This window comes from Adiantum capillus-veneris, chromosome 21 (assembly GCF_014529385.1).
Source record: "Adiantum capillus-veneris isolate H3 chromosome 21, ASM1452938v2, whole genome shotgun sequence".
Classification (NCBI taxonomy): domain Eukaryota; kingdom Viridiplantae; phylum Streptophyta; class Polypodiopsida; order Polypodiales; family Pteridaceae; genus Adiantum; species Adiantum capillus-veneris.
In genome coordinates this window covers 28,743,497-28,768,231 of record NC_140951.1, presented here as the reverse complement: position 1 = coordinate 28,768,231, position 24,735 = coordinate 28,743,497, and positions in this window count along the sequence as shown.

The window sequence follows — 24,735 nt, the reverse complement described above, 5'->3', positions numbered from 1 at the left end:
TCTTTTTCTTTATTTGTGCACAAAAATGAAGTAGTATGCATGCTTAGATCAAGTTTGCGGAGACGACGTCTCCCGAACACCAAGTAGAGCTTGTCACTCTACTATGGAAGACTGATAGGACTAATGTGCAGACATGCTTGCGGCAGCCTCAGGCTCTCAAGCGCCAAATGGACTAGTCATCCATTATGGAATGATGTCGTAGGGTAACATAGGGATCCTCTACCCGCTAAGAAAAGGACTCATGCATATGCTTTATCTTCTCTACACCATAGTCGAGGACGACTATGATTTCAAGAGAGAGGTAATGTCATAATAATCAATATCTAATTCTCCTAAATGATTTTCTCATATTAAACTGATCATTTAATGTGGGGAAGTGCCAAGGGAGAAAAAGCTAGAATATTGGTTAAGTTAGCAGACCGGCCACAGTAGGGATCCAAAGGAGGGAAAATAGGGATCCAAAGGGGGGGCCATCTGCAAAAGAGCCATGTGAAACAACGGGCTAAAAAGACCCTAAGGTTCAGCCCATTAAGACTTCCAAAATGCTAAGGTTCCAAAATTCAAAGGTTGTGTCCAAAGGTCAACCTTAGGGAAAATTGGATGCTTAATGTGTGCCCAAAAAGTCTTTCTACATCCCTACATGGGAGGGGGCGAGCCCCAAAGCTAGGGGATGAGAGAGAAATCCACACACACACACACAGGCTCCCTTTACACAAAGGGAATGAGGGACACATGTCAGCTCCCTAGGCCAGATGCCCACAAGGTATGCCCAATTCCTATTGGAAGACCCTTGAAGTGGACCAATGAGAATTAGGCTAGAGTAAATCTAGTTTAATTAATTTAAAAACATTTAATAAAAGAAACCAATAAGAATTAAGTGTCCTAGAAGACTATTGGGCAGTCTCCCAAGGGGTCCAATGAGCATTCAGGAGCCCCATGGCTTGCCTGATTCCTATTGGCCAGGAGGCAAAGGGGTCCAATGAGAGTTTAGTTTAATTATTTAATTATCTAAAGCTCTCACAAAAGGGGAAAGGGGGACACATGTCAGAAGGCTATCACTTATGCTGCTTAATCCCTATTGGCTTGACCTGGGGAGGTCCAATGAGGCAAAAGCCAGACTAACTTAGCAGCTAGGGCTCGCCCAAGAGAGAGAGGGGGGCTGATTTTTGCTTGGCATTGACACACACACTCACACACTTGACCATGTGTGAAGGGAAAATACTCTATCTCCTCCCAAGCTTTAATGGAGAGCTCATCACCTACTCCAAGCTTGTGAGATAGAAGCCTACATCAACACTCTCTTGGCATGTGGATGCAAATCCAACCAAGAGCCAAGCTTCAAAGCATGCTCATCTTCTCTACCAAGCTAATTACTAAGCTAAGCTATGCTAATATGAGTGATTATGTGAGGAGATGTACTTCTTTCTCGTAAGATACTTCTTTTTCCTCTCAATCTACTCTCATACCCTGCTAGCTCTCACCATCTTCGAAGGTGTGTGAGGTCTTGGGTCTGAGAACGGGGATAATTCAAGTTGTGTTTGATTAAGTGTTTTGCTTGGTGTATGAAGCTTCCATCTTCATTGCACTAGCTCGTCTTGAAGGAACACAAAGAATTGTATTGTACAATGTCTCTCTTGATGGGAGAAACCATAATACAAAGCCTTTTGGAGGGGGGACCGGCTCCATGCAAATCCGGTCCTCAACTGTTGTCAATAGCTTAATTGCTCTCTCTTTTGAAAGTATTGTTGATGCTATCTAACTAGGTGTTATGCTTTTTGTTGCTCTCTCCACCCAAGCACTCTTGTAATTCTCATTAGGAATCAACTCTAATGAAATGCTCACTATGTTCATGCTAATTTCCGCTACACATAAGATTTTAGGCCATTAAATGTTACACCTTTAGCACAATATCTCCTTCCTTGATTCCTTTTTCCTTCAATTTCTTGTCGAGCTTCTCTTTTGCTTGTGTAGATTTTCTCTTGGAGCACTCATAAGTCGCTTCTCTCTTTCACTCAAGCTCCACTAATGTAAGAAGAGAATTCTACCCTTGCATATTGATCTCTCCCCACTCCTTTGTCATGGAGCCCCATTGTTGGGATGTTGAGCTTGATTGGCTACAAAGCCTCTTGAATATAGACCAAGTGAAATGGTGTGAACTCTTGGCTTCCCTGTATGTGGTTTGATATGCCCACAATGCCCCATCCAAGAAGTCGTCCCATAGCTTTGTCTTGTTTTTCACCATCTTTTTGATAATGCCTGCAATGAAACCATTAGCTTTTTCTATCAAACCATTTGAATGGGGATAGTAGAGTGTACTGTGATGATGTAAAATGTGAAGATCTTAACAAACTTATGTGAGAAAACCCTTCCTAAATCGTGAACCATTATCAGAAACAATCTCCAAAGGTGTGCCGAATTTGAAACAAATGTGAGTGTAGACAAATTTTCTCACTAACCTTTCATTTACCTTTGCCACAATTTGTGATTCCACCCATGTAGTCATATAGTCTACTACCAGTACGATGTAGAGTTTACTATTTTTTGTTCTAGGTAGTGGACCCATAGCATCGATGCCCCTTATTTTGAAGGGTCCATTTGCAAGCAATATTTGCCTTAGACCATACATTGAACTTCTTAATTCATTAACTTGACAACTATGACAACTTCTGCACCAATGTTAAACATCAATATGCAAGCTTGGCAAAACATACCCCGCAAGAAAAATCTTTTTCACAGTTTAACTCTTGGGCAAAATGACCACCACAAGCTTCCTCATGCAAACCTTATAGAATGGTTAGAATTTTCTCCATTGTTGGTACTCTTCTACACACCTGATCCTTTCCTCTTTGATAGAGGGAGCCTTCTAGGAATCAGATAGACACTTGCCTTCTTTATAAGCCTCCTCTTCTGAGCCTTTGTGAAGCCTTGTGGAAACTCACCCTCCAAAATGTAGCCAATAATGGGAGCCCATGATTCGATTCCCTGGTACCTTTGTTGCTTGACAAATAGTGCCACCATGAGGACTTGCACTTCTTTCTCAACATATATAACTTCTTGTTGTGCAATAAAGTTAATAAAGAGCTCTATTTTCCGTGTACATGATTTTTTTTAAAGACTCTCAAAATGAACCTAATGTTTTAGCAAAAGAAAATATACACAATCAAAAGGAATTAGAGTTATCCAAATTTCTCAAGGGGTTTCAAGATGTCTTTATTGACAACATCCCTTGTGAGCTACCTCCTAAACGAGCCAATGATGACCATGCAATTGAAATTCTTCCAAGAAGTTCACCGCCTAATAAACCTCCTTATAGAGTTTCTCAAGCTCAACAAGAGGAGATTATGAGGCAAGTGCATGAGTTAGTTGAGAAGGGCATTGTTAGGCCTAGCTCATCTCCATTTTGTTCTCCTGTGCTTTTAGTGCAAAAGAAAGACGGCACATATCGTATGTGTGTTGACTATAGAGCACTAAATAGGATCACTATCAAGAATAGGTTCCCCGTTCCATGGGTAGAAGACCTATTTGATAAGCTACAAGGGTCCACCTATTTCCGTAGGATTGACCTAAAAAGTGGCTATCCTCAAATTACGATAGTTGACCAACACATTGTAAAGACCGCATTTTGCACTACGTTCGGTCTTTACAAATACATTGTCATGCCATTTGGCTTGACCAATGCACCAGCCACATTCAATTGCTTGATGGAGAAGCTATTCAAGCCTCATCGAACCTTTACTAGAGTGTTCTTTGATGATATCATCATCTACTCTAATTCATTAGACGAACACAAGCAACACCTCCAAGTAATATTTCAAGTTTTAAGAGAGAACAAACTTTATGTTAATTGAAAGAAAAGTGAATTTTTCTTACAAGAGATTCAGTATTTAGGTCACATTATCTCTCAAGATGGCATCCAAATGGATCAATCAAAGTTAGAGGTAATAAAAGGATGGCCTAAACCAAGGAATCTTCATGAACTAAGAAGCTTTATAGGTATGTGTGCATACTATAGACGCTTCATAGAAAAGTTCTCACTAATAGCAGGACCATTACATGACCTAACAAAGAAAAATATTAGGTACACATGGTCTGCCAAGGAGAACAATGCTTTCAAAAACCTTAAAGAAAAGCTTATCTCTCGACCTGCTCTTACACTACTAGATCTCTCAAAGCCATTTGAGGTCTAATGTGATGCTTGTGGTGATTTCCTTGGAGCTGTTTTGCTCCAAGAAGGGCACACCATAGGCTATGAAAGTCAAAGGATCGACCTTGTTGAGCAAGCTCTAGGCATATATGAAAAGGAACTCCTCACAGTTCTACATGCCTTAGACTCATGGAAGCATTATTTATTGGGGACTCCTTTAATTTTGTGAGCGAATGGATCACCAAAGTCTTAAGTACTTCAAGATCTCCGACAAACAAATGAGGTGGGAAATTTTCTTTTGCAATTTCATTTTCATATTTCTCACATTGCTGGCAAGCATAATCAAGTAGCCGATGCACTCTCAAGACGGCCAAGAGTGAATGCGGTTTCCATAGCAACTCACAATGATCTATTTTCTATGATAGATGAGTATGCTACTAATCCCGATTTTAGAGATGTGATTTCATCCCTTGCACTAGGGAAGAAAGAGGAACCATTTACTTTACAAGATGGTTATCTTCTCTATGGCAATAGACTATGCATTACTAACTCACTTCGTGAGAAAGTAATGTATGAATCTCATGGTCCTCCTTATGCGGGGCATAGAGGGATTCAGTCTACCCTAAAGCTGATTGAAACATATTTCTATTGGCCTACCATGAAAGCAAACATACAAGAGTATGTTTCTAAATGCGTGGTATGCCAAAAGACAAAGTTTGATAGAGGGAAGCAACCTGGATTGCTTCAACCTTTGCCAATCCCTAATTCACCATGGGAGAGCATATCCATGGATTTTATCTTTGGATTGCCTAAGTCTATCCATGGGAATACGGGAATATGGACGATAGTAGACAGGTTTAGTAAACAAGCTCATTTTATACTTGTCAAAAAGACTATCAAATCCCATCAAATGGCAACCCTCTTCATTTTACAAATCGTCAAGTACCATGGCTTGTCAATGTCCATAGTGTCGGATAGAGATCCTAGAATGACCAGTAATTTTTGGAAGGGTCTCTTTGAGAATTTAGGGACAAGGCTAAACTTCTCTGTGGGCTATCACCCACAAACGGATGGCCAAAGTGAAAAAGCTAACCTAACAATTCTTGATCTACTAAAAGCCTATGTAACAGAAGTAGATCAAAGATCCCAATGGGAGAAGTACTTACCCTTAGTAGAGTACTACAATAACACTATACATACTTCCATGGGAAAAGCACCTTTTGAGGTAATTGAGGGAAGATCAAAAAGTCCCCTGCTACTTAAGGTACACGGGAAGATCTTTGCTGCAGATGAGTATACCCGAGACCTACAAGAATCTTTCCAAAAGATTAAGGCTTCTATCTCTATCTTAAAACAAAGACAAAAGGTGGCTGCTGACAAGCATAGAAGAGCCCAAGCCTTTAAAGAAAATGATTGGGTCTTACTCAAATTTCCCAAGGCTCGATTCAGGCACACGACGGGCAAGGATCCTATGGGACACCAAAAGTACTATGCTAAGTTAGAAAAAAGGTACTATGGTCCCTTCCAAATTCTTAGGCCAATCAATGAGATGGCCTATCAACTCAAGTTGCCCAGCCATTGGCTCATACACAATGCTTCTGATGTGAGCCTATTAAATCCTTACAAAGAAGAGCCACCTCAAGAACCTACTATTGAAGACCCACCGGAGATCGAGGACCAAGAAGAGGTGTTGTAGGCCGAGTCCATTCTCCGACATGAAGACAAGGTACTAAGAGGCCGTATGATTATCCGATGATATCTTATTAAGTTTAAGAATTATCCTTTTTAAGGTGCTAGATGGATGCAAGGCATACAACTAAAGGATAACCTAAACCTTGTCAATGCTTACAATGCTTCCCTAGAGTAAGCAAATGTACAAATGTTTAAAAATGAACAAAATTTTTGTCTTGTAAGACTCTCTTTTTATTTATTGTGCACAAATATGAAGTAGTATGCATGCTTAGATCAAGTTTGCGGAGACGACGTCTCCCAAAAACCAAGTAGAGCTTGTCACTCTACTATGGAAGATTGATAGGACTAATATGCAGACATGTTTGTGGCAGCTTAGGCTCTCAAGCACCGAATGGACTAGTCATCCATTCTGGAACGATGTCATAGGGTATGAGAGCTAATTTTATAATAACTAATATTTAATTCTCCTAAATGATTTTCTCATGTTAAACTGGTCATTTAATATGGGGAAGTGCCAGGGGAGAAAAATCTAGAATATTGGTTAAGTTGGCAGACCGGCCATAGTAGGGGTCCAAAGGAGGGAAAATAGGGATCCAAAGGGGGGGCCATTTGCAAAAGATCTATGTGCAACAATGGGCTCCAAAGACCTTAGGGTTTAGACCAGTAAGACTTGCAAAATGGTAAGGCTCCAAAATTCAAAGGTTGTGTCCAAAGGTCAAAGTTTAGGAAATTTGGATGCTTTGTGTGTGTGTACAAAAGTATTCACAAGCTCCTACATAGGAGGGGGCGAGCCCAAGAAGTAGGGGAAAGAGGGACACATGTCAGCTCCCTAGGCATGATGCCCACAAGGTGTACTCAAATCCTATTGGATGGCCACGGAGGTGGACCAATGAGAATTAGGCTAGAGTAAATCTAGTTTAATTAATTTAAAAACACTTAAGAAAAGAACCAAAAGGAATTAAGCTCTCTAGAAGACTATTGGACAGTCTCCCAAGGGGTCTAATGAGCATTCAACAGCCCAATGGCTTCCCTGATTCCTATTGGCCAGGAGGCAAAGGGGTCCAATGAGAGTTTAATTGAATTAATTAATTACCTAAAGCTCTCACAAAAGGGTAAAGGGGGACACATGTCAGAATACTATCACTTATGCTACTTAACTTTCAGTAGCTAAGTTGGGAGAGGTCCAATGAGACCGTGAGGGAATTGATGTTGTGTTTGATAAGTGTTTTGCTTAGTGCTTGAAGTTTTCATCTGCATTGCACTAGCTAGTATTGAAGGAACACAAAGAATTGTATTGTAAAATGTCTCTCTTGATGGGAGAAACCATAATACAAAGCCTTTTGGAGCGGGGACCGGCTCCATGAAAATCTGGTCCTCAACTGCTGTCAATTGCTTAATTTGTCTCTCTTTTGAAGTATTGTTCATGCTATCTAACTAGGTGTTATACTTTTGTTGCTCTCTCCACCCAAGCACTCTTGTTATTCTCATTAGGAATCTATTCTAATGAAATACTCACTATGTTCATGCTATTTTCCGCTACACACAAGTTACTAGACCATTAAATGTTACATGATAGAATGACTTTATTGTTACAAAAATATTATTCAAGCTCAAGAGAAGTTTAGCCTTGTACCTAAAATCTCAAAGAGACCCTTCCAAAAATTACTGGTCATTCTAGAATCTCTATCTGACACTATGGACAATGGAAAGCCGTGGTACTTGAAGATTTGTAATATGAAGAGGGTTGCCATTTGATGGGCCTTGATAGTCTTTTTGACAGGTATGAAATGTGCTTTGCTAAATCTATCCACTATTGTCCATATTCCTGTATTCCCATGGATAGACTTGGGAAATCCTAAGATAAAATCCATGGATATGCTCTCCCATGGTGAATTAGGGATTGGAAAAGGTTGAACCAATTCAGGTTGCTTCCCTCTATGAAACTTTGTCTTTTGGCATACCACACATTTTGAAACATACTCTTGTACGTTTGTTTTCATGGCAGGTCAATAGAAGTATGCTTCTATTCCTTTTAGGGTAGACCAAATCCCTCTATGCCCCACATAAGGAGGAGCATGAGATTCATACATTACTTTCTCACGTAGTGAGTTAGTAACACATAGCTTGTTGCCATAGAGAAGATAACCATCTTGTAGGGAAAATGGTTCTTCCTTCTTCCCTAGTGCAAGGGATGAAATCATATCTTTAAAATCCGGATCAACAGCGTACTCATCTATCATAGAAGATAGATCATTGTGAGTTGCTATGGATACTGCATTCACTCTTGGTCGTCTTGAGAGTGCATTGGCTGTACTTGATTATGCTTGCAAGAAATGTGAGCAATATGAAAATGGAATTGCAAAAGGAAATTTGCCCACCTCATTTGTTTATCGGAGAGCTTGGTATACGTTGTCATGAAGTACTTACGGCTTTGGTGATCCGTTCATAGAATGAAAGGAGTCCCCAGTAAATAGTGCTTCCACGAGTCTAGAGCATGTAGAACTGCTAAGAGTTCCTTCTCATATATACCTAGAGCTTGCTCAACAGGGTCAAACCTTCAACTTTCATAGGCTATATCGTGCCCTTCTTGGAGAAAAACAGCTCCAAGGCAATCACCACAGGCAGTACATTGGACCTTGAATGGCTTTGAGAGATCCGGCAGTGTAAGCACCGGTTGAGAGATAAGCTTCTCTTTAAGATTTTCAAAAGCATTGTTCTCCTTGGTGGACCATATATACCAAGCGTTTTTCTTTGTTAGGTCATGTAATGGTCGTGCGATTTGTGAGAACTTTTCTACGAAGCGTATGATAGTATGCACATGTACCTATAAAGCTTCTTAGTTCATGCAAATTCCTTGGTTTGGCCATCCTTTTGTTACCTCTAACTTTGATGGATCCATTTATGCCATCTTGAGAGATAATGTGACCTAAATACTAAATCTCTTGTAAGAAAAAATCACTTTTCTTTCAATTAATATAAAGTTTATTCTCTCGTAAAACTTGAAATATTACTTGGAGGTGTTGCTTGTGTTCGTCTAATGAATTAGAGTAGATGATTATATCATCAAAGAACACTCCAATAAAGCTTCGGTGAGGCCTAAATAGCTTCTCCATTAGATGGTTAAATGTGGCTGGTGCATTGGTCAATCCAAAAGGCATGACAATGTACTCGTAAAGACCAAACATAGTGCAAAATGTGGTCTTTACAATGTCTTGATCAACAACTATCCTAATTTGATGGTAGCTACGTTTTAGGTCAATCCTAATGAAGTAGGTTGACTCTTGTAGCTTATCAAATAGGTCTTCTACCCGTGGAACGGGAAACCTATTCTTGATAGTGATCCTATTTAGTGTGTAAGAAATGCTAAATACAATAAGGATATAGTAGCAAGGAGAGTAGAGAGAGATATGATGTAGAGTAGATTAGTGGCAAATCAAAAACTTTAGATTAGCACACTATTACAAAGTGAAGGAGTCATCCACCCATGTGCTCTCAAGGTAGAGCTTAGATGGCGATTTAGAAAACTAGAGCAAGTAGGAATACAAGGGACTAACAATCCTTACACAAGGATGTGTTGTGTGCGTCAAGTGTGCACACCATTCTACCAAATTACTCATGAGAAGGCCTCTTTATATAGATGTAAGGGAGCCTCCAAACGCCCATGTGCAGCCGCCCTTAGATAGCCAAGTCCAAGTAGGACTCTCCCATGCGCCCATGTGTAGCCACTTTTGGGTAGACAAGTCCTCCTAGAAATTGGCCACCGGCCAAGGAAATCCAGCCACTGGCATGTAGGACAGGATCGGTAGGTAGGACATCTCCCATGTCATAGGCTTGGATGTCTAGCTTGGTCGCAAACTCTGTGGAAATGAAATTGTGAGTAGAATCATGGTCAAAGAGAATGAAAGCATCATGTTCTCTTAAATTTTCCCAAGCATGACACAGTGGAGATCCTTTGTGATGAGCAATCTGTTCTTGGATTTTGCTTATGGAAGCTCTAGGATGCTCATTACGTGTATGCTTCTGGGGGCAAGCACGATAGGCATGCCCTTGCTCCCCGCACTTGAAACAACGGTTATCTTTTTGATAACGTTCTAGCTCTTCAGGAGAGAGTTTATTTTGCCTTTATAAACTCCCTTCTCCTTGGATTTGTTTTGTTGGAGTTTCCTTTCGGAGACTTTTGGACGTTGTCCTTCCCCTTAGGCTTACTATTGCTATAGACGGATGCATGGCTGCCTTGCAAATCATCCAAGATAACACAATATAACACATAAATCGACAAATCCCCATACCTGACGAATCCCATAGCACAAAATTGAAGCCGTGCGCGAACAAAGAGAGAGATTGAGAGCGCGAGAGGATAAAGAGCACGTGCAGGTGCACCTCCTAGAGCGGAGTGCTACGCCGGCACGGGGAGAGAGAAGAGAGGAGAGATGAGAAGAGCAACGCAAACATTGGGTGCAATCTCCCCCCGTGCAAGAGTGACCATTTCCCACTTACACGTATTTAATTTATAGATTCTTGAATGGTCAAAGTGAGTACAAACTGGTCGGCCGGTCATAAATGGCCAAAGCTCATAAAGAGCACTTGAATAATAAAATGTACATAAACTATGATATCCTTTTGCAATAGCTTAGCTCGGTCAAGCCTTTTCCACCTATCACAGTTGCAATAAATAATAAGATATCATTTCCATAACATACCTCTCTGTTGGAAAGCAACTGTCCTCAGTTGCAAAGATAAAAATCTGCAAACAATACTTGTCAAAAACAGTGATTAGTATGTTGTGTCAAAAACATCACATAATGAAAGTGATTTGGATTTGGACTTATATTGTGGAATTGGAATTGGATTGGGATTTGGTATCTGGTGATTATTACGACAGTGTTTATGTGATGAGACTTGACATTATGAGATTGATGATGAGTGTGACCAATGATATCCTGATTCATCAGGGTATGACATATACTGCTTATTCTAGTGTCCCAGATACCACTGCTATAGACGGATGCATGGCTGCCCTGCAAATCATCCAAGATAACACAATATAACACATAAATCGACAAATCCCCATACCTGACGAATCCCATAGCACAAAATCGAAGCCGTGCGCGAACAAAGAGAGAGATTGAGAGTGCGAGAGGATAAAGAGCACGTGCAGGCGCACCTCCTAGAGCGAAGTGCTATGCCGGCACGGGGAGAGAGAAGAGAGGAGAGATGAGAAGAGCAACGCAAACACTGGGTACAATCTCCCCCCGTGCAAGAGTGACCATTTCCCTCTTGCACGTATTTAATTTATAGATTCTTGAATGGTCAAAGTGAGTACAAACTGGCCGGCCGGTCATAAATGGCCAAAGCTCATAAAGAGCACTTGAATAATAAAATGTACATAAAATATGATATCCTTTTGCAATAGCCTAGCTCGGTCAAGCCTTTTCTACTTGTCACAGTTGCAATAAATAATAAGATATCATTTCCATAACAACTATAGTCCTTGTTTTCCATGGTCTTAAGATTTCTATTAGCCCCTTGTTGAAAGTTGATTCTTGAAGCCACCATGGTATGGTGTATGACCGCAGATATGGTGCATGGCCTTTGGGAGTTAACATACTCCGCCATATCTTCATAAATAATTTTTGCTCTCCAAAATCCATTTTTTTGTAGATATTGGCTTTGAGATGTAAATCCCAACACTTGTCTACATATTTGTGAATAGATTCATAGGCTTCAAGCTTCACCATTCGGTGAGTACTTTGTCTTTGGCATCGCTAGCCAAAAATTGCTTCATGATGGAAGCTCTTCCATGTTCATGGAGCTTCACTGTTTGCTCATAGGCTAGACCACCATTGCTTGGTGGAATTTTGAAAATGCATAGCTACATGATGTAGCTTAGAGGACTCCATGAAGCCCTCATCTCCAAACGCCGCATCAAATTGTTGGATAAAGGCCAAGATTTTGTCTGTAGCACCAAAGATACCATCATAGGTAAGGAAAGAGATGTTCTCCCTCTTTCAATTTTTTGAGCTTGGACGACCTTTTCCAGGTGGCATAGGATCTTGTATGGCCTCTTCTCTTGGGCGGTTTGAGAGTTGCACCATCACTTTCTTCAGAAGAGGAAGAGGATGAGGAGGATGGAGAAGAGGGTGACCTCTTTCTCGCCTTTTTCTTCCCTTGTTCCTCCTCTTCTACACCATTACTTTCTTCAGAAGAGGAAGAGGATGAGGAAGATGGACAAGAGGGTAAACTCTTTCTCATCTTTTCTTCTCTTGTTTCCTCTCTTCCCTCTTTGAATTATGGTGAAGAGAAGTATGCGATGGTCTTCTCCGTCTAGGGGGTGTTGGAGAGCGTTTTTCCCATTGTCTTTGTGGAGCAATCTCCACCGAGGTAGCAGGAGACTCGCTTCTTTCTCGTTCTTTTAGTGGGGGACTCTACTATTGAAACTTGGGCTCTCCTTTGAGAGGGAGATGCATCATCAAGTAGTAAGTTTTTGAGCCCTTCATACGGATCCTCCTCTTCTTCCCTTATCGGAGAGAGTCCTCTTTTGGAAGTCTCACCAGGAGATTTCCTAGGTACTCTCTCTTCTTGGTGGGGAGTTTGAAGAATACCATGGGTGCGCAATTGCTGTAGCACTTCACCTTGGGGGAATGGATTGCCTAGGGCTTGTTGAAGTCTAGAAACAAGATAGTTTACAAGCATAGGGGCATCATTAGTTGCTCTTTCATTAGCAAAATCAAAGCTATCAACATTCATTTCAATCTCTTTTCCCTTGTCAGCCATACTAGCAAATTTTAGATGTAAATTTTTACTTGTACTTTGGCACTTCAAGCCCTAGTTGCTACTCCTCTTTACCTTCAAAGATAAGCACTCAAGAATCTATACGTGTGGCTCAAATATTATTAATTGCAAGGAGAAGAAGAGAGGGTTTTACAAAGACGAGACAACACCTGTTCCTGTCAAGCTTTTAATATCTCAATAATGGTGGTTAAGCCATAGGCAAGCCCTGTAGGATTCCATTATTAACACCATAGCTCTCAATGGTATCCTCGTTAACTACATAAAGTAGGCATGCTTCAAGGATGAAAAATCCCTATTCTACTTACTCTTTTGCAATAATGACACCAACCATTTGTAGCAAGCTTGAGAACCTCTCTTCTTGAGCAAGAAAAGAGAAACCAATAGCTCTGATACCAATGTAACATTTAATGCACTAGTAACTTCTGTGTAGTGGAAAATGATAACATAGTGAGCATTTCATTACTTAAGAACAAGTTCCTAATGAGCATAGAAAGAGTATTTTGTTAAAGAAAAAAACATAGCAATTACATCTAGCTAGTTTGGCATAGACAATACTTCAAAAGAGAGAGAAATAGAACAATTGACAACATTTGAGGACCGGATTTACATGGAGCTGACAGTCCCCCCTCCAAAAAGACTTTGTATTATAGCTTCTCCCATCAAGGAAGACTTTTGTACAATATAATCTTTGTGTTCCTCGACAAAACTTGTTGGTGCAATGAAGATGGAAGCTTCATGCACCGAATTATGCTTGAATAACACACCTAGTGGGCCTACCCTCAATCCCCAGACCTCACACACCTTCAAAGATGGTGAGAGCTAGGATTGACTCCCATGTTGACAACATCCACTCCCGGGTTGTGTTGATGGAGAACGCTAAGGGTACCATCAGGGGAGGACCTCATGAGGAGGTCCCAGATGCGGTCCTGCTGGCACTGTGGGAGTGTCCCCTGGAAAGGCATCATCACTTTTCCAAGCTTCCTGTAGTTGGTCTGCGAAACCTTGAGGGAGGTTCTGAAAAAAGTGATGTGGTTAAATAGACTAGACGGACATGCCTGAAAAGAAAAGCCTAGGTTCTGGCTGATGAGTGGTCTGTGAGGTGGTGGGTTGGAGTACCACCATGCGTTTTCATGAGAGGTAGACGTGAGAGGCATAAGCAGTGGTACCACCCCCCTTAGATTAGGGGAGGTGATGGGAGGGCACGACATGATAGTTAGGTCAGCATGGACTTAAACATCTCCTTCACATTGGTATTTTGTTGCAACTGTTCGCTTGCTATTACACTTTTTTGAGGTCAGTACCAAGCGAATAAGGAAAGGAAAACTCTGTTCGATGCACCTTATTCGCTTGGTACTGACCTCAAAAAATATAAATGATATCTGCTATTACACTTTTCTGAGATCTGAACCAAGCGAATAAGGGAAGGAAAACTCTGTTCGATGCACCTGTTCGCTTGGTACTGACCTCAAAAAATATAAACGATGTTTGCTATTACACTTTTCTAAGGTCAGTACCAAGCAAATAAGGGAAGGCAAACTCTGTTCGATGCACCTTTTTGCTTGGTACTGACCTCAAAAAATATAAATGATGTCTGCTATTACACTTTTCTAAGGTCAGTACCAAGCAAACAGGTGCATGAAAACTCTATTCAATGCACCTGTTTTCTTGGTACTAACCTCAAAAAATATAAATGATGTTTACTATTACACTTTTCTGAGGTCGGCACCAAGAGAAGAAGGGAGGCAAACTCTGTTTGATGCACCTATTCGATTGGTACTAACCTGTTTGATGCACCTGTTCCCTTGTGCTGACAAATGACATGTCATTTTCTGTTATGCTATTTGTAGAGATGCCTCGTGCAAAGGCCATGCCTAGAAGGGCAACATGTGACTCTTTGAATGCTCAAGCAAGAAGACGCCGATATGAGGCGCACAGAGGTGTACTGCAAGAGCTTCGAAGGATCGAACGACACGTTCAACCGACTATTCCACGTCTTCCTTTCCAGTGAGTAGTGCAAGAGATTTGCGAGCAGTGGAGAGTCGGCATGAGATGGGCCAGCAGTGCACTTCTCTGCCTTCAAGAAATTGTAGAAGACTACCTCATTGAGTTCTTCAGTGATGGCTATATACTAGCTGCCCATGCACACCGCATTACTATCATGCCACGGGATTTTGACACTCTTTGGAGGCTGCGCTTCCGCTATGATGGGCTGCTTCAGCCAGTACCTATCCGAGATATGAGAACAATGGATATTCTTAACATCCCCCCTCTCCATCCTCGTGCACGATAGACATAGATGTCTAGGGCTGAATTAAACAGCGGAAGAACACAATCATGGGTCAAGAGAAACAACATAGATAGGCAGGCTGAGCTAGCCGCAGAGGGGCATGAGCAAGCCAGGGTGGACCCCAAGGCAGTCATGGAAGAAACAGAGACAGTTATGGAGGAGCCAGCTAGACCCCGAAATGAGAAAGTGGTGGAGGATCTGGAGCTAGTAAGGGAGGATAATGATGAGGGGCATGAGCAGGCCAGGGTGGACCCTGAGGCATTTATGGAGGAACCAATATTGAAGGAAAATGAGCAAGGCATGGAGGATCCGAAGCCTGTCAGGGAGGACCCTGTGCATGTTAGGGAGGACCCTGTGCCTGTTAGCGAGGACCTTGTGGCTGTTAGGGAGGAGCCTGAGGCAACCATGGATAAAGCTCAAGAAAGTCAAGGGAAAGGCTCTGCTTCACAAGGGCCATCCAACGAGGAGCCATTATCAGATGAGTCGATTATTTTAGAGCAAATCAACAAAGAGAACAAAGAGGAGTTGCAAGTTCTGCTCAGCATACGCCTTTGCATGCACAAATACTGCTGCCTGGAAGGTCAGAGGAGGCCTGCATTTTCAACCTCGATCAATAAGACTTCCTGTGCATGTGTAGTTTCACCAACTCCAATGCAACGGATAGGGTCGTCAACATTGCTTTGTGGTACTTCTCAAGCTCTTTAAAAGTCACGGTTGGTTCATTAAATGGCTCACTCCCAAGACATGGGTCAATACCAAGCGAGTGAGTGACTTATGGAATTGGATAGTGATACTACTCGCTCGGCATTGACCCATGTCTTCATGGCATTCATCAACGTTGCTATGTTACGTCTCAAGTTTTTCTTTATAAGTCTTGCTTGGTTCATTATATGGCTCACTACCGCTAAGACATGGGTCAATACCAAGCGAGTTAGTGGCTTATGGAATTCAATAGCTGCCCCATTCGCTCGGTATTGACTCATGGGTTTGTGGCAGTGACAGCCCGCTGAAATATCTTAAGTCTAATCTCTGCCATTGATTCATGTTAGGCACGCTATCTTGCTTCTGTCCCCTGAGGTTCAAAACAAAATATATGTGATAGATCCGCTGATATCGCCTATGCTGCAGAACAACGGAGTTTCCTTTTTGGCTCTAATGGGCTGGTTTAGCAGAGTCAATTTTGATCTAGCGTGCTTTCTGGTCAGTGCATACAATCAATCGTGAGTTTTGTCTTGCCTTGTAAAAACCATGTTGCATTTAGAATCTTTCTCCTCATCTTTGATGGTTTTTGTGTAGTGATCATTGGAGTCTGTTGTTATTTGACATTGAAGATAAGATTGTTTACTGCACAAACTCCGGGCAAAGCAAGGTGTTTCATGGTCGTGTAAAAATGTAAGGCACATCTGGGTACATTTGGAAGTAGTGTCTCTTTGTAATGTGTTACTGACTCAAGTGGTTATATATGTAGTGCCGCGAAAAAACTTATATGTTGTGTAGAGCATGTTTTGTTAGAACATGACCTAGGGAATACCATCCGGCACGAACGGGTAACCGTGCCCATGTAGGTTGATGACTATAGCTATGGCTGGTGAACTTGTTTGAATGCCTTGTTGCTGCTCAGTCAAATTTTGGATGTACCGAACGTAAGTAATCGTGTTGTTTCATTGTTTGCTGCAACGTTTGTATTGAAAGAAGCAACATCTTTACTTACTTTCCTATTATCACGCTTCTACAGGAACTTCAATTACATAACTACACCCCCAGCGATGTGCAACATTTTTCTGTAATGGCCATCTAGCATATTATAATCTCGGTAAACAGACGTACAAGAGAGGAAGGGGCGAGAGCTGAGGAGTTCGAACAGGCTCGCGTTAACAAAATGATGCAGCGCTACAATTAGACTCAAGAAGACGTTCAAAATATGCAAAAAGCAATAAATCAATATTATGCGGATGCTGCAGAAGTAGAGAAATGGACTACACGTCGATGGCAAGAGCAAGAATAGAGGGAAGCTTTACAGGTGCAAGATGCATGGGAAGCCATGGAAGAGGCACATGATTTTGAATGACACAAAAGGATGTCCGAGATCAACATCCCCAGAGGCAGAAGTAGCAGCAATCGGAGCAGAGGGCAAGGGAGTGATGGAGGCAACCGCGGGAGAGGGCAGGGGACTAGTGGCAGCAGCCGGGGGAGAGGACAGGGGACCAGTGGCACAAACCGGCGGAGACGACAGTACCACGGAAAGGGAGCAATAACTTGTATAAATCTTGAGAAAAAATTGTAAAGTTTTGAGGCAATGAAAAGTGTACATTTTTTAAATATTGTTTGACCGCCACAAAATGTCTCTGTATTAGTCATTTTGAAGAGTACATCATGGTTTGCATGGCATCAAAGCTCATTGCGTGCACAAGGTATGTGATCTAGCTTCTAGTGGAAGTAATTAAGTGAAGTGTATTTGTGAGTGACTCCTTGCACAATGTTGTTTTCTCCTTGCTTCTTGGAATCTAAAAAGAAGAAAAAGTTAGATTCTATGTCTTAATGTATTAAAGACAATCAAAATTCATCCATTTAGTATAAGAACTTTTCTATTGTTGACACTGAATGCATATGATTTCGGCAAAAGTGGAAGTTCTTCACATGTAAGATCTAGCCTCAGCTGGGCAAGAGTTGTGCTTGACATTGTCTCCATCACAGTAAGTATGCTGTCTTGAAAGTAGAGCTCCATTGATAAAGGTTTGTTCTCGAGGCTAGACTCTGTATCTTGGTCGAGTGGAATAAGCTGCCCACTGAGAAGATGATATCTAAAATAGTAAAACAACACTATGAAATTTGGAGAGCTTATAATGGACTTGCAAATTATAGACTTCTTTTGCAAAATACAGATTTTTCTCTGTGATTGTTTCCTATCCCAGTTATCATCTAAAAAGTCCAAACAGCTCTTGGACTTGCAAATGAACATTGTTGCGGTAGTTCTTATTTGCTCATCAAAGAAAAAATCTACAAACACTTCAAGAGGCATAAATAGTGCGAGCCAAACTATTTTGTGGCAATTGAATACTTGAGGGACTTTTATATATCCTGAAACAACTTATTCCTAAAGCTTTCACTAGTTTGTGAAGCTGGCAAAGACCAATCCTTGTTGTCAAAGGATGGAAGTGACAAAGGAGCTACATGACCCGAACCAATGGAAGTTCTCTGTTCCACATATGACATATCATAAAAGAATAATCCACGCCATATGAGGGACAAGCTTTTGATTGAGCACCCTACATCCATAGTGAAATATTTAGTATGATAATAAAAAATAGAATGAATTGAAAAGGAGAATCTGTGTGTATTACTTAAAATGAAATTAGTACCGGCACAGAATCCGTAGCCAAAAAAGTCGTGTATACTCCATGCTAAAATTCCTTCCACTTTGAATCTCCGTTCATTTTTCAGTTTTGACATATCAAGCACGTCTATGCCTCTCCACAACTCTTGGAGGGTGTCAATTAGAGGTGCCAAGTATACGTTAATGTTTTTAACTTGACGTTTTTTTGAATTAATGAGAGACAAAAGTAAATGCTCTTTTTTGAAACAAAAAAAAGGGTGGAAAATTGTAGTTAGCTAGAACTTTTGGCCATGTAGACCATTTACTTGAGCGCATAAAGAATGGATTCACACAATCCAAACCAACGCCCATCATAATGTGTCGTGGTTTTGTTTCAAATTCATGCCATTTTGTATTGATATGTTTGAAAGTATGGAAATCCGAGGAAATTCTTATAATTTCATCCGTACTTGCATTCTTTGCTTCCCAATCCAAGAGTCTTGCTAAATTTGGGGTTTTAAATATGCCTTACGAGGGTCTATCCGCTCGTATCTTTATAACGAGATGTTTTACATTTTGAGCATTCTTTTTTATTTTTGTATTTGTTTTTATACAAAATACAATCATTGAGACTCGAGTCCAAGCTTGCTCAACATCTTTTCTACTTCATCTCTTGATGTAGGAAGAGCATTGTTTGAGGATAAGGACTTTTGAGATAGTAGCCTATAACATTTTGAGCAAAGACCACATACAAATTAAGTATTAAAACATTCAAAAATATGGCAATAAACATTGACAATGGAGAAGACAATTTACTTTAATAGTGCAGAAGCGGATACATTACTCCAAGCATAATGGTTTTGGAGATTCAAAATAAGCAAACTCGCGCTTAACCGTCGTGACAAATTTACTCCTTTTTAGATTTTCTCTAGCGCTTTTTCATCATTACATGCTTCACTTCCTTCATACCAATCATGAATAAAATCATCCATGCCATCATCATCATCAAAACCATCGTTCTCTTTGTCAAATGGGAACCACACAGTTTCTTTAATCTCTCATAGTTGTTTGGATCAATATTACGAAGGAGTTTCATGCACTCAATTGGCATACGTGAGATGCATGAGAAGGTATACACACATCATTTTCAACATCATACTCTAGAATCATCACATAGATACAATTATAAGCATTTTATATACAAAAATCAAACTAAATATTTTGTAACACATACTTAGCATTTAAAAAAGAATCATATTGATTAAGAAAAAAACTCAATAGTATCAAACAAAGACGTGTAAATTTCAAAAATTTGATATATATAATCTACAATTGCACGTTTTTTGTATACACTTTTCTCTCCTACAAAATTCGTAGTTCACTAATAGTTCATCACATGCACGTAATGTTCTAATGGCATTTACAAGAATGCATCTTGGAACATCTCATCTCATGTACTCCGGTTCATGTCCATTTTCGCATTCCACAAATGTGCAATTGGTTCTTACATTCCTTCCTTGACTACTATTAATTAAGCTAGCTATGTTTCCATGTGTAAATGGTCTACCATCTACATAAAGTCTTTGACTTTTTGCATGGGTAATGTCTCTATCTGAAAGGGATGCTGCATTGAGACACAAACCATAAGTGGTCATGCAACGGATGTAGCACGTCAACTAATTCCAAGGGCCCCATCCATATATAGGTCCACAAAAGCACATAAGGGTCACCTTTGAATGTGGTGGGACTTGTAGATTTTGTGCAATGAATAGGCCATGTCCTCCATTTGAAAGGCTAGAAGGAGCTATCATATAAAAGAGCACCCCAAAAGCTAAAAACATCTCCATCTCTAGGAAGAGATCTTCCATGCCATCCCCCATAATGTGTATGATTATATGTATGCACTACATAAAATAGACGATTGGAAAATACATAATCGCCTCGAGTCTTGTTCTCAAGGCCAGGAGACAAAGGTTGTTGCAAGGCGTCAATTTTCAATTCTTGGATTGCATGACCATGTCGTGTGTGAGAATGACAAGCAGCTTGATCATAGATGGCATCCTCATCACATCAACTAGAGATGCATGTCCCTACATGTGAAATATTATTTATATTATTGACACGATTAACTATAAGAATCTAAATAAATATAAATTAGAGTAAAGAATACTAACCATAGGTTCATCTCGATGTGCGAGTGTTGGTGCATGAGTATAAACACCCCAATCCAACTCATGTATACGATATTGGCATCGTCGCCTTTGATGTAAGCCTCAATATCTATCGCAGAAAAAACATGGAATCCACTCCTCTTTATAATAAATTGAAGGTGCAAGGCTCTTCTTCATGTCCCATCGTATGAGAGTGGTCTCCATGACTATAATATGGAGACGATGGAGTACAAGAGGAATCTAAATCTATATAAAAAAAGGAAGCTAAATTTACTTTGACTAAAGTGCTAGTGTGTGTATACGTACGTACATACATACTCAGATGCATATATACATGTATATATACATATATAAACACATACATTTATACATACAAACATATAATTTTTTTTCTTGTTGTGAACACAAACAGGACGTATGATATGGTCCTTGAAAATAAGAGACCTTTGGATTCCATGAGGAGTCATGGACCCACTTTCAACGGGAGATGCGATTACAGGTAGCATTCTCGCAGCAAAACGTACGTCAATTAATAATTTGAATTTTAAATTAAGTTCTATGTATTCATCGATAATGTAACTGTAATGTTATTTTATTTTCAATGAATGTAATGTAGGAGGCAACACAGGCTAGAGCTGCGAGTGGCCACACATCCCACTTGAGTCGGATGGGCAAGGCCGGCTTCATAGCCACTTTCGTAAGTATATATTTATAGATGTTCATACCGTAGCTTTTAGAATGATGTGAATACAAATAACTCTAAACTTTTTATCTGTTGTGTACAAACCAAAGATTACGATCAACCTTCAACTCCAACAGAGAGTTGAGATGGTGACATACAAAGGATACAGAGCCTTGCAGGGAATCCTTCCACCAACACACCTTTTTGTGAGAAATATTTGTAACTTTGAGTTATCTTTTTATGTAAAAATGATTTTTCAATTAGTTTTTAATTGTCAAGTGATTTAAATTAACTTTTATGAATGTAGGAGGTTCACGGAGAGAGAGCGATCTTGAGCTTGTTTGCAAGAGAGGAGGAGGAGGAGGGTAGAAGAATAGATGATAAGCGGGCATGCAGTGCATCGTCTTCACATGCACGGAGAAAGGAGGATCGTGCGAACAATTTTGATACGTCAGATACATAGCTGTAGTGGCATTTAGATAGATGATTATTTTTTAGTATTGACATTGTATACATACAATAGTGATGATTTATATAGTGAGTCTTCTTTAGTCAGTTCTAGTCTACTTGTATAATACTGTTAAGTTTCTTCATTCATATTTAGTTTGTTTCAATTGTTTTTGTTTATATTGTCAAGTATTTTTATTCATATTCAAATTATTTTAATCATTTTTATTTAATCCCAAAGTGTCAAGGAAGAAAATACCTTACCGTGATCATTCATACTTTTGATTTTGTGTTCGCATAAATTCATCGATTGTCTTTTTGTTGTAGTGTATGTAGAACGCTTCCGAGTGTATACTTTCGGCTTCAAATCTTGTTGTTTAGCATGCGTAAGCAAACAAGAGAGCTTTGTGTAAGAGATAGATAGAGAGAGAGAGAGAGAGAGAGAGAGAGAGAGAGAGAGAGAGAGAGAGAGAAATCCTTGCTTGGAATGGTCGAGCTCTCAAATATGACCAAATAAAAAAAGGCTTAGTGTCGCTTAAGCGACACCATTTAACTCAAGATTGCTTAAGCAGCACAAACTAGCAGAAACATTTTGCATCACTTAAGTGATGAGATGAGCGTCGCTTAAGAGACGTCAAATTTAATCTCTTATGCGACGTATAGGTGTCTCGAGTAGCTAAGGTAAAACTTAAGATAGGCATGTGCTTGAAGGTAAAAAAAAATCCCTACAAGGAGGGGGAAAGCCCTTGAGGCTAGGGGGATGGTAGAGAGAGAGGCCAATCTTATGCTATTTCCATGCATGATGGCTAAGGTTCTTGAGGTGATTAAGAAACTAGGGGGCCAAGGTGCTTAGGGGTAGAAATACAATACCTATGCCTACAAAGAAGGGGGCGAGCCCTACAAGGAGGGGATATGCATGGATGACCTTCCCCTCAACACAAGGGGCACCCCTTGCTCAAAGAGGCATATTGAACACATGCCAAGCCCCTAGCTAGGTTGCCCTCAAGGTGTCTTTAAAGCCTATTGGTTGACCCTTAGAGAGGTCCAATGATAAATTAGTTAATCAAATGAATATTTTAAGAAATTAACAAGCCCTCCCTCTCAAACTTTTGTATCTCGTTTTCCGTTCTATTTTCGTCATAATTGGACTACCATAGACATTCAGTTTTTCTGTTGGAACTCTTTTTTTTGCTTTGCTGGTTTTCTTAGGTTTCAACAGTCTGGACTTAAATCCTGAGTCTTTAGCAACCTTAAGAAATCTTCCTGACACTTTATCCTTAGCACAATCAACCGTATGAATGTTCATAAGGAAATGTGTCTTACCCTCAAACTCCGGCATGGGTCTCAACCTGGTTGGTGTACTGATGTGGTGTCGTTTACTCTTGTATCTTTTTTGACGTCTTTCATTTTGGTTTGGGAAATTGTAGAAGACGTCCTTGTCTTGATCTTGATTGTCGTCTCCCTCTGTATTTTCCGACTTCTCGTCATCCGCGCTATCCTTGTTTTCACTTTGATCAGAAGAATCATAAAATTCTTCTCCTTCCTGCTTGATTTCTTTAGTGGGGATGTCCACATAGCCCACTATCTTAATCTCAAGTTTCGTTTCTGTTTTATGGATCCTCGTATTCTCAGTATCTACCTTGTCCTCGTCCTCCTCCACAATTTTGCTCAACATGTAGTATGGTATGATATCGTAGCCATTCTCATCACAAAATTTGGTGGGAGTGACTTCATTGACGCATACATCCAATGTAGCTAAAATTTGAGACCATTCTAGGGGTTCGAGCTTCTCTTCAGGAAAAGGTTCTCGTATATAGGCATCGTCTTCCAAGACCCTCTCTAGTGTCCTTTCATCGTGGTCAAATTCACTACATTGAGATGCCCCACACATCCATATCTCTTTTTCTTACAAAGCCACGCTGTGACTTTTGATCCACTAATGGTGGTTGAGTCAAATTCTTCCACTGGGGTTCTCGTGACATCATGATAGCTATGATTTTTCATGTTTACACGTCTAGTAGTTTCAGCATGTCTTAGATACAAATAATCATACCCCCAGTCCTGCACCATTTTGAGTTGCCTCATGAACGGCCTACCAAGGATACTTTCATAGTTGTTCTTCTTGCCGAAATCTACTATGGCAAAGGTATGTTCGTACTCTATGCCACAGGAAGATACCACGATTGCCTCAAGCAATCCTATAGGCCTTTCTATGTGCCCATCCGCCAGTTGCAATTTCATTCTAATTGTTCGTATTGCTGGTTTTTCCCATTTTTCCCATAGCAATTTGGTCGCAATGGCAATGCCAGCTCCACTATCAAGTATTGCCTTAGTTTCTATGCCATTATACTCAACTGGTAGGGTCGTGTTGCCGTCTTCACCCTCACAATACTCTCCTACCTTGTTGAGTGGCACTAGTCTAGTGTTGACTTTCTTCGGTTCTGTGTCATTAAGCTCGGTTTCGAAGAACTTAAGAGGCGTCCTTATGCCAAATTTTTCAAGACATTTGCCCACTTCCGTCCACATGCTTGGCCTAATTTTTATCAATTCTGCCAATGTGATTGTACACTTGACCGGAGTGGTCAACAAGTCTGTCAGGATTTTAGTGTCCCATTGATTTGAACCGCCTATTCTCTGAGAAGGTACTCTGGAAGCATCTATATGTCTGTGGAATATCTTATTCCAATCCGGTGCTTTCAATATTGTAGCTGAAGTGAGAGCTTGCTTAAGTTTCATGAAGGATTCTTCACACTCATCACTCCATTCAAAATGTGTAATCGAGCTATACATGGGTTTTGCAATTATAGCGTACATATAAATGAACCGTCTGTAATATCCACAATGCCCCATGAATGTTTGAGCCCCGTTGACTATTGTCGGTTTAGGCAAATCAGCAATAACATGAATTTTGTCCATATCAGTAGCTATGCCATTTTTAGACACTATATGTCCAAGAATTTTTCCTTGTCTACATGAATGCGCACTTTTTTAGGATTTAAGCAAATTCTATAAAGTCTACATTTTTTGAATACCTTTTTGAGGTGTTCAAAATGAATAGCCCGGATTGATGAATGTACGCATAGATCATCCATATATACTTCCAAGAATTTTCTTAGATATTCTTTAAAAGCATGTCTCATCAATCTTTGAATGGTGACAGGAGCATTAGTTAACCCAAAAGGCATAACCCGATAGGCAAAAATACCC